The sequence below is a fragment of the Camelus ferus genome, chromosome 1 (genome assembly GCF_009834535.1).
Source record: "Camelus ferus isolate YT-003-E chromosome 1, BCGSAC_Cfer_1.0, whole genome shotgun sequence".
In the NCBI taxonomy this organism is placed as follows: domain Eukaryota; kingdom Metazoa; phylum Chordata; class Mammalia; order Artiodactyla; family Camelidae; genus Camelus; species Camelus ferus.
Genome location: NC_045696.1, coordinates 52274953 through 52287057, shown reverse-complemented (window position 1 = coordinate 52287057; position 12105 = coordinate 52274953). Strand labels below are relative to the sequence as shown.

The 12105-nt window shown below is 33.2% G+C and overlaps 1 protein-coding gene across 13 annotated transcripts in view; it reads left to right on the top strand.

Annotated features, from left to right (window-relative positions):
* Positions 1 to 12105, top strand: part of ZBTB20 (zinc finger and BTB domain containing 20) — a 758837-nt gene that overhangs the window by 28487 nt on the left and 718245 nt on the right. For 2 of the 13 annotated variants that reach the window (XM_032479562.1, XM_032479475.1), the window contains exon 1: positions 10621 to 11051. The exons of the other annotated variants lie outside the window; for them this stretch is intronic. The gene's annotated coding sequence lies outside the window, so the exon portion shown is untranslated. Of the gene's footprint in view, positions 1 to 10620; positions 11052 to 12105 lie in introns of those variants that run through there. 13 annotated transcript variants of the gene reach the window in all.

The window sequence follows — 12105 nt, the reverse complement described above, 5'->3', positions numbered from 1 at the left end:
ATATGGATTTATATTCACTCTCAGTAAGGATGAACTTCACCCTTAGTGTATGGCTTGCCTTGAGAAAAATGACTGAAATAATGCATGAAAAATAATATGACAACTATATCACATTTGTCAGCAAATGCTGTTAGAAGATGCATAGAATACATTGCTGAAGATTTGAAGAAATAAGTATTTGAATAAACTGTATAGTGTGAAAGTTTTACTGTATGGTAATGAAAGTATCAATATTTCTAATATTTCAACCAATGGTAGTTGTTAGGTTCAATTTCAGTAATACAAAGAACTACATTCTTATGAATCTCTAAAAGATTGTTAGCAAAGATACCTACTAGGTGTCAAAATACTCTCTAAGTTATGCATTCTGAAATAACTATTTTAACATAATTTTGTAGTGTTGGTGTGGTTGCAATGGAAAAAGATTTCTGGGTAAGATGACAGAGCTACTTCTAGACATGAAATTCATTCACTCATCATTTATAAGCAAGCTATTTTAGCAAATCAACTAAAGTCAAAGGATACACAAGTGCTGTAAGGATGTCGTTGATGTGATTAATTTGTTTTTTTTTTCAATAAAATCTTTAAAATGCAATAGAATCAAATATGGAAGATTCTTAAAATTTTAGTGGAATCTTTACGATACTCTGTAGTAAGATGGAGAGTTGCCATGAATACTGTTTGTATCACTTGAGGTTCACTGGTTATTCAGTGGTAGATTATTGAGAAGCTATATGAAATTTATGGCAGTTATACATTTTTCTTTTATTGGATGACAAGAGTTCTAATTTTGCTGACATTTTCTGTGATGACAGGTGGCTGACAGTACTATGTTCTCCAACATATATTTTTGGGAAAAAAAGAAACATACTGATCTCTCTTTTTTTTTTAAAGTAATTATATTAACAATGAGTGAGAAGGTGTCTGCTTTTTTAAAGATCCATAGTATGGAGAGAACACTTTCATACTGAATGTTATTATTTTCATTATAATGTGATTTTGTTGCCAAAACCAATGTAATTGTAAAACTCCAGTTTCTGTATAACTTAAAAACTGTGTCTGAATAGTTTTTTGAAACCTGGAACATAATTTTATAACTTGTTTTAAAATCTTCCAAATGAAATCTTTAAGTAGATTTAAAAAATTCTTTTGTTAAAAAATAAAAATGCTTCATGTACCTCTTAGTTTATAAGAATGACTGATTGACATCTGGTAAGATGGAAATTTACCAGCTAACTTTCAAAAAAATCTTTTACACAATTGGTGGTTGAAATTGAAAATTGAGTATTCTGATTTAATAAGCACAGCTAGTGATGCTCTTCTTCCATTTTGATCTACTATTTTCTGATGCTTTTCCCCCATCATGACAACCATTAGAGCTAAATATCACAATAACCTGAACATAGTACCACATTTTCAAATGACTACTTCACGAAGTGTAAAACAAAGTCAAAACATAAGGAATGATAAATATTTAATCAAATTACTCTGTTTAAAAAAAATTTTTTTAGTGAGATCATAAATGTTTAAAAATTGTTGCTAAATCCAACAAAATTAAGTTATTTAAAAATATTATTTATTTCTTATTTATTTCATCCTTTAAAATGCCTATTAATTCATATGTTCTATAATACATATAATATAGTAATCTATAATTTATAAATACTTATATATATTGGAGTACGGGCTTATATTTAATTGGTTCCCAGTCAGAAAAACAGAAATGACTTAAAACAGAGTGACTTTAATTCAGGGAATTGGTTACAGAAGTGATGGAAAGTCTGGTGGAAGGAAAAGAAGGCGGCTGTGTTATTTACCAATGAGTACCCCTAGAAAGCAGGGGAAAGTTATGTTACTCAGAGCTTATAAGCACTGTGCTGCTGAGGCAGCTGGAGCACTTTTGTGGCTGTAAATGTAGGAATTGCCACTGCCACCACTTTGCAGGAAGCCAGGTAACCACACTTCTACTGACCAAGCAAGAGCTTAGGTTGCACAGTTCCTCCAGCGCTGTTGTACTTGCCAAGGCTGTTAGAGCTTCCAGTCAGTCACCTGTGATGGCTGCTGCTGTTCTGCAACTGTAGTACTATCACTATGATCAGCAGCGCTGAGAGCCAGATCCCAAGAGCTCTGTGCTCCAGAGACTGTTGAAGCACCATTGCTGAGATGGCTAGTGCCAAAAGCAGAAGGAAATAAAATTCTCTCTCTGATCTTCTTCCAGTGCTTCCATCCTGGCAAAACAATCTAGGAAATACAGTTTTCAGGTTCCACCACAGAAGAGAGCATGAAAAAGATGAGAATGGAGTTGAGAACCAACTAATGATCTACATAGAATTCAAATTATTTCTTACTGATGGGGTATATAATTTTTAAAAACTGGAGAATCCATTGGTCTAGAGTATAGGGGTAATAGCTCGGTAGTAAAACTGCATCTTCCTTCAAATTTTATTAATTTGTTTTAGAAGATGGATCCTGGTGTGTTATCTAAACCTAGGGCTGTTATTCAGGAAGCATACAATGGCAGTATATCACTTATTTATAGCCAGTGTCTGTTTTGAGTAGCAGTTACAGCAACATTTCTTATTGGTCTATGCCCATGCCTTACCAGCTATGAATACTTCGCACATCATTTACCACTGCCTAAAATCTGCTCTGATTTATGATTTATTTGTATACACTTATTAATTTAACTTTTAAAATAATAGTATAGTGAAATTTAGCACCTGGAAAACTTCAGAATTTTTAAAATTCATAATATCTAATATTTTATTTTATAATATATAATATTTTATAGTATCTATTATTTTATTGTAAAAATATATTGTAAGTAGTTAAACTGCTGTGTGAAGCACAAATTAATTATTGAGTGGCATATTGAATTAAATGTATTTATTGGTAAAAGGAATATAGGAGGGGAAGTTTATTTTAGGCAAAAACCACGTGAATTTTATTCAAATATTATCTTAGAATGGTTTGCAGTTTATTTCAATTACAGACTTTTAGATATGACATCATAAGAAGTGTGTATTGGAGTCCTAGACCATTAAATTTCTAAAATGAAATCCACAATGATTTATTTCTTTCATAGCCCTTTTTATAATTAATACAGATTTAATTATGGGTAGTGTTCTTTTCCTATTGATTACTAATAAAACTATTTCCTAATGAGACACTCATTTTATGTTCATAGTCTACATAGGTTTAAATTATGTTGGGAGTATTATTTGCGTTATGGAAGGTTTAGTTATTGCATTATAAATGGTGAAATGTCATCAGTTTGAAATAGAGTAGGACATCTCCTTTAATTTAGTTATAAGCCTGAATTTATGGATATTCAACATGAAGTAGAATTTGTTTTGATAATTTTGAAATACTCAATATGATTATTAAAACAAAATTTAATGTAATATAATTTATTTCAAAATTTCTATTTCACAAGAATTCCATAAAACAGACCTGACACATTATACATGCTGAATGTATATACTCTGATTAATGAGGTTTTCCTATATTTGTTATTGATAGAAATGAAGAAGATTGAGATTTTATGTAGATATTGTCCAAAAACTTAATATGACCTTATAGGTTTAAAAGGTTATGGTTGTAAATCCTATAACTTATCAGGGTTAAATGAGCTTTCTTAAAAATAAAAGATATCATTTTTACCCATTTTGAGTTGTCCTTGTGGCCTGTTGCCTCAGAGGAGTTAGCAGGCTGTTATCATGCTGACTCTATTATTAATAACTGGCTTCAATATTACTAGACAGATTGTTATTAATGTTTCCAACTCTCTAATCAAACTGTTTCATGGTATGATTCTTTCATCACTTTTGAAATTTATTTATTTGTATCCTACTTTTCTTTACTAACCTTTCTTTAAATTTTGAGACTGTTTCTCAGATGTATGTAAAATACATATTGAAATTATCTGGGGAATACATATGCTCTCAAACTTGTTTCTCATCATTAGTCTTTTCCCAAAACTTCTCAATCTCAGCAGTTTATTATTCTAGAAAATTTTGAGAGCAGTTCTGTCAAGCCCCTTCCTTTATTACTTACAAACTCCATTTGGATTGAGTTTAGGCCTGACTTCTACCACTCATTAGCTACAAGACTTAGGGTGTCAGTTTCCTCATATATAAATGAAAACATTAATGTTACTTATAATGCTGCTGGGAGGATTAAATGAGTTAGTGTATGCAGCACTAAGCATAGTTCCTGACACATTCTAGTAGTGATAACTTTTATTATAAGAATGCATCTATACTAATAGCAACTTTTGTAGATTAGAAGAATATGGAGACTGAATTTCTGCATATAGAGTCACCAGTTAGGACAGCAGGGATCTCACCAACCTGCTGCACAAATAACATCTATTACAATTATGATGCCTCTTTCATATCTTCTACGCAACTTTTACTTTCCCTGTAGAATCCACTCTGTAGTTTCTGTTTCTTTTCCCTTGTGCTTTATATACTCTGTACATATGAATACATTTTTATGTAAAATGTTGAAACTAAAACTATTGCTAGCACTGTTCTAGATTGTTAAGGAGAGAGGGTTGAGCAGGCAGCTGGAAGAGTTAATATGGCATGTTTGTCTAATACATTTTTCTAGAGCCAGAGAAGTATTATTGAGAATGACATTTTTATGTTTTTTAATTCTTTGATTCAAAATTTATTGATTGTGTCACAAAAGTACTTTCCTCTCCTAAATTTCTGAAGATATTCATGTCAGTTAAGATCAGTTTATAGAGGTAGTAACAGCAACAATAATAATCATAATAATCTTGTAATTCAGACATTAATCTCTGTGCCTCTTCTCCACATGGCCATATTTCTCCTGTGTATTTGTAGGGAAAAGGTGATTGACTCATATTCGTATCTGAGTCATTCTGTGTTAAAGATACTTTTGACTTTTCACTATTCACTATTCACCAGTTACTGGCCACTATTCACAGTGCTGCTGGTCTCTCCTTAGAACTCCTGGAGTATTTTCTCTCCCATTAAGAAGCTTCTGTGTTTCCAAAGGCTACAGCATAGGAGTGAGTGTGTGGCAGTACTTTAATTTTTTCATCCTTTTATTATTTATTATGCTATTTAATAAGGCTGTTGAATACATCAAGCTTTCCAGATTTGGAGAGAAGAAGAATATTTACATTGCAAAAATGCAAACCTCTTAGAATTCAATATTAAGCATCATTCTAAAAAAAAAGAAAACATCCGTGGCCACCTTGACATTGGAGAATTTCTCACTGCCCATCTTTCTTTCCTGTCATTCTTCTCTCTTTCTCCTCCCCTGTCATTTCTATGCTCCTCTACTTCAAATTGTTCTCAATTTATTTTGTAGCACACTTTAATGGCACAAGAAGAGTTATTCAGGTCCCACTCTCTGACCCTTCCCAAGCTTACAAAGGTATTTTTCTCAAAGGAGATGGTTCCATTCCTATGAGGAACTCTAAGGCCAATTTCAGAGTCATACTTGAACACTAATTGTAGATATGAAAGAAATAATGGATAAATGAATTTTCTTCTCAGAGATGATGTGAATTAAAATTCTGCTAGCTCCAGGGCAATACCTTTTTTATTCAACAGTTTATTATGAAAATTTTCAGACATACAGAAAAGTTGAAGGGTATTACTTTTTTGTCTACTATAACCATTTTTGTTTTTTGCAAAATCTTAAAGTAAGATTATGTTTTATATGTGATTTAACACATGTTAAAATGCTTTTTACAGGTTGTCTATATCATCCTTACAACTCAAATTTATTAGAGTTTTTAATTAACCAAGGTTTATAAATCCCATATATCATTGCTTTGTTCATTTGTTGTCATTTATTCATTTATTTAAGAAAACTTAATTGAGCTTCAACACTGTCCTGGTGTCCCACGAGGTGTCAGGCCAACAAAGCTTAGTAAGTAGAGTCTCTATTCTGGGAAGTTCCCTCAGTCCAGTGGAGAAGGTAGGCATGTTAAAGGATAGATGTCTACAATGCTGCAAAAGGCTTAATAAAAGTACTCTTAGTGATGGAGTTCACATGTATTGCTTTGTTTTCATTTTAAACAAATATTTGTTGACTGTAATCGAAATTAGAGATGCATCTCTTCCCATATAAGGATCATACAACTGGCCTACTATTAGTAAACTATGATTTATCTACAATCTCTTCTAGTTTTTCTTGGGACTGATGGGATACAGTTTTAAAACAGATGACCAGGATTAAGAATTGCTATCTAATTAGGCTACATAGAATTGACTTTATGATGGTGGCCCCAATGACCAAGTCAGTAGTTAGTGTGGCACTTACTCATTTTGACCCACTAATCCCACTTTGCTTTTCTACTCATATACTAGGGCTGAAATTCTTCTTTTGTCCAGCATGGCAACATGACCCTTACTTTCACTCCTCCCCTTTCATTTTCTTTTTCAATCTGGGCAATAAAAATATCTTTTAAGAATGTTCTTGTAAGAAGTCTTAACCTATCCTGACATTTTTTCCTGTTCAGCCTCACATAATATGAAAACAACAATGATGCCTGAAAAAGGACTTGGTAAAATTATACTTGGGATAATGGTAAATGCTTCTGAAATTAGTTGTCTTTCTTTCCAAAATTAAAAAAGAAGTCTTACCCTTCAAATACTTTTGGAAGTACTCATTTGCTAGATCAACAATTTCTGATCAAAGTACATTGTAACCCTAAAATAAATGAAATTTTATGCTCCAGGGAAATATCAGTGATTTGCTTAGTCATCTAAGAAGTACATGTACTGTGTTCTTATAGAAGACACTTTACTAAACATGTTGGGGACAATGGAAAAAATTTACTCAATGGGCCTATAAACCACATTGTTAGAAAAGAAACTATCTGTCTCCAATCTAACCTCAATAATTCCCCCAGCTACACACACACACACACATACACACACACACATGCACACCCTTTCGTGTGCCACATTTTAAATTTAGTTATTTTTTATTTATTTTATTTTATTTCATTTTTAGTTTTTTGAGGGAAAAGCACAAAGTTTAAGGCACTGCATTACATGGGATATTACATTAAGTAGTGGCAAGATTATTTGCTTGCACTAATATTGTTCACAGGTCTGTCCCCCAGCAGCCCGTGAAGCCTTCACAAGCAGAAACTTACATCATACGTTTTATCTTCATTTTTCATCCTCAAGTATAGTAGATGGCACATAGTGGGCACAAAATAAGTTTAGGTAATGCACAAAGATTAGAGCAAGGGTAAATTCTTGCAAAATGAGTCATTAGAAGTCTTCAGAATATATCTCTAAATAAGTCAAAGTTAAAACTAACTACATAAAATCATATGATATTATTTAGTCAAAGTTAAAACTAACTACATAAAATCATATGATATTATTTACACATAATTTATAATTCCTTGATTTTTTCCATGCCTTTCTCAAGCTATGGAAAATAAGAATTTGTATTGTATTTTCTTTATTATTTATTTTGTTCTTTAAATAATTATTTGCATTACTATTTGATACTTGATTTACTTGAACTTAGGAACCTTGGAACTGTGTAGTCTTTTTTCTTTTTCTTTTCTTTTAAACACAGGGCATTCAGGAGAATAATCTATGGGACCTGTATATAATGCAAGTAGCCTTTATGAATTGATAGCCTTATTGATTACATGTTATTTTCCAGTTCAAGCAAATGGAAGCACATATTTATGGACATTTGGAAACAACAACAAAAAAATGTGATTGAATGGAGTATGTAAACTTTTAAATAACAGAGTTGTTAGACTCTTAGACCAAGTGTGTTGAGAGCTCTGGGTGTAAATTAGAAGAGCAAATTTGCACTATGCTGTATTGGTAAGCAAGGTATGAGTAGTCATCAGGTTGTTTTGGATTTGACTCATTACCACAGAATCTTATGGCTAGATGGGGCCTGAGCTAGCATTAGATATTGGGAGACAATATAGTATAGAGATTAAGAACATGATCCCTAAATCAGGCAGGCTGAGTTCAAATTTTATTACTGCTATGCTGTGTGATCTTGGGCAAGTCACTTGACCTTTCTGTTTCTTCACCTGGAAATAAGACTAAAAACAATCCCTACCTCATAGAGTCATTGTTAGGATTTAATAAGTTAATAAATGCAAAGTACTTAGAAGAATGCATGGAATGTAGTAAGGATTTAAGCATTAGCTATCATCATAATTATTATTATGTTACGCAGTTCAGCTCCTCTCTTTTAAATTTAACTTTATTATTTTTTATATGAAGCTGAGAATGGTTACATGACTTGCCCAGGGTGCACAAACTACTTGTGGTGACACTGGGACCAAAACCAGTTGTTAACTCCCATTTTAAGATCTTTCTACAGGATGAAATTGCCCCATGGCATATCAACATATGAAACAATTTAATTTAATAACTTTGTAACTTCAGAGTCTGATAGTCAATTAGGATTATTGTTTCACGTGGTGCTATGGTTATTTAATACACGGGTCTCCAGTCCCAGCAGGGAAAGTATATCTTGAACTCCAGAAAGTACTAAGAATATGTCACTTATTGTGCTTGGAATCTAGTAAAGTGTGCAGATACGGAGGAAGTGTTGAGAGGTTGTGAATTTTTCACTAAGCCAAAATATTTGTTTTTCTTTTTTAAATTCAAATAGCTAGTTGTTCTTAAGAAAAGGTGAATAGCTATATTCCTTTCGACTCCTGCTGGTAGAAGTCAAATATTGTCTTCCTATTTTCTTCGGGTTAAAAAAAACTAAACAAAACAAAAATACCTAGAACCCTATTTTAAAAAGTCAGGACATACTAATATCTCATTTTAATCAGTCTGTCAAACTGTGTGGCTTGTGTGCTTTTTTAAGTGGCATTTTTCTTCATACATTTAAACAAAACTTCAGAGAAACAATAGGGCAATAGTAGAAACAGAACTGCAGGCTGAGCAGTAAGGGGTGAGATGCATGCTGGTACCTTAAGCACATTAAGTGAGTCTTAGAAAGATTTTTCATGACCGAAAGTAGGGCTCATTACATACCCTTTCATGTATGTTTGTTCCTTCTTTATTAAGCAGCCACCCTTAAGAGAGGTACAACACTATTGCAGTACCAGAGAATTAGAGTTGGTGGTTTACAATGAAAGTGGAGAGTCTGGACTCTTGGTTCCTTGCTAGAATTTTCCCAGGACAGTTTGCTTAAGAGTGGCCAGACATCACCTTCTAATTTCTGTGCTGTGGGTTATCTACCTTTAAATTAGCTAAAGCAATGTTGATCTCTGTTGTGAACATGACGTAAGAGTTAACTGTCATTCTGAAAGATATTTGTGAATCAGGTGAAGATATAGTTAAGCAATAAGTTGTATATTGAAGTGATTGTTATTTATTTTATTAACTGAAAACTAACTTTTAAAGGAATTGATGCTTATATAAATGAAGTAGTCTATGCAGAGGAACACATCCTAATTTTTGAAGCATGGTGAAACACTGAACCATATAAACAGGATGATTTTATAATTAATATACTTAATTATTGGTCCCCAAATGCAGGGTTTGAAAAAGTCAGAATCAATCATTTTCTTCATTTTAATGTAAATTTTCTTTAGAATATTTACTCTCTACTGTAATGTTTTTAAGTCCCATCTAAAAGATACACAGCCAAACTATAGAAATATTTTAAGGAAGGTAGCTGTCTAGGTAGACTAGCAAAATCTAGTTTTTAAAAATTGGGGGGTAAGGAGAAAGGCTTGAAACTAGTATCGTTTTCTGATCTTTGTAATTCCAGAGCTGCAAATATATCACTTACAGGAGAAAAGGCACCTGGGAGTGGGGAAAGGGGTGGAGAAACACGTAATGGGGTGAGGAGTGCAATATTAGCATTATTTTGCTTCTCATTTGTAAAAAAAATGTTTGGAGGTATCAGACAAAGAAAAACTGTTTTTTTATTTTTCTTTTAGAGAAGCTTTATTTAGAAGCATTGATTATTTTTATTTTTCCCTCCTAATAAAAGAACAAGGGGTTTCTGCTCTGGTTTCAGATCCATATTCTATGAAATCTTGTCCTGCTTGCGATGGAAGTGCCTTATGGGATTTATTTCTGTTGTTGTAACACTATGTACTATATGCATTGCACCTGTTCACACAGAGTACATTGCATTGTGATGTTTGCACAGATAGAAGCTTCAAATAAGAAACCAATCTGCCTTCTTCTAGAGTACCAATCTATTAGTTACTTAATTAAACTTAATTCTGTTTTGTCTGCAATTTCTCTTATGGTCTTGATTTATTTACTGAGTAATGATTTCTTCTTTCCAGTTATCAGTTTTGTCTGAGATCAGTTTTCCTATTGTATGGAGTCTGTTTCTTTTAGAGCCTCCTTTAAGACTGCTCTGACTTTAAAATCATTACTAAGCTTTTGTCAGAGCAGATTTGTTGACAGTCTTCTCACATTAAAAAAATAAATTTAAATGATTGCACAAATAAGCTATGTATTTCACTATTTCCTGCTAATATGCAAAAAATGTATTTATGATAATTACATGTACTGTGTGCCAGAACCGAAACAATACATTCCTCATAATGGAGCATAAATAAAGAAGGTGGAGCCAGCTGCTCTTAAACTGTTTATTTGCAAGCAGTAATGATATAGAGAATATACCTTTTTCACTCTGTTAGCCTGGCAATACTGAACCTGTTGCTGCATTAGACGAGTTGCATTTTGCTGGATAGGGGAAGGAGGGCTGTCTGCTGTCTGGTAGGAGGGCTTTGTCTGTGCCTTTCTCTCTGTTTCTTTCTGTTTTTCTTTCTCTCTCTCCTCTTCTCTCTCTCTCACTCGCTTGCTCTGTCTCTGTCTCTCTCTCCCTCTCTGCCCCCCCTCCCTCCCTCTCTCTTGCTCTCTCTCTCTCTTCCCGTCTCTGTGGTTTGTAAGGTAGGTTGCAGTGTGTGTATATACACAACATCAAGAGCAGGAAAATGGACTCATTAGGGAGGCAGGCAGTCATTACCACTCACACTGTACTTCCAGGGAGACACCGATTATGAGAAGAGAAACTCAGCGCTGGGGAAGAAGGTAGGGCAGACAACTTTCATAAAAAAAATCCTGCTTGCTCAATCCCCCCTCTACCTATCATCTCCTTTAGCCCCCAATGCTTTTATTCTTCCTCCCTTGAATTTTAATTTCCAGATTTAAGTTTGACAGAGCTATTGCTAGCTTAAAATTTGGAACATATATAGAAGGCCTATCCTCTATTAATTTTCTTCCTACTATTTAAGGGTGTGCCCTTGTGATTTAGTTTAATTACTTTAAAAATAATTACAAACAAACCTATTTTTCTCACTAAAGTACCAAATAAATCAGTATCTTCCACTCTTTTAAAACAGACCCCTCCGTATGTTTGTTAGTCTCTTTGCTTTTCTTGTCTGTTTATGCAATTCCATCTGTCTGTCTATATTATCATGTTGTCCTTATTTATTGCTAACTGGGTTTTGTTAGTCATCTGCCAGTGAGTTTTAGCTGCAGTGACAGTGTGGGTATTACTAAAGTGAGACTCTTGTTCTTTGTTTTACATTGAAGTTTAAAGTCCATATTTACATTTTAAATCCTTGAAACAGGTTGCATACTTTTTGCCAGTATATTTATTTGATGACATTGGCCATAAGGCAAGGGGTTGTCACTAAGGGTGGGTAAAAATCTAGTAATTATTTTTATTATTACAAACTCTTCTATATTACATCTAGGAGTGTATTTTGAAAGAAATAAGGTACTCTGTTTTGTAACTTTTATTTTGCACATGGACTTGTACATTTATAGGGATATCACTGTGGTTAGTAAGAATGCAAACTTTCTTAACAAGCAGTTTTTATCCTAGGACAGTTTCCTTTTAGTATGTTACTGTTTATTTATGCTTAGGGAGGGAGGAGTAGGGGGCTGGCCATCTTTTTACAAAGTGGAAGCTATGAAGTGTATCAGGCCATCTTGAGCAACAACTGTAAGTATTCATTTAACATTTCAGGAACTATAAGTAATGTATTTATTATTTCAAATGTAGTTTTGAGGTGCTTTCTTTTTCCTTTATTATTTATGTCTTTTTTATGGTAGGAAAAGTTGCATTTCACAACTAGCT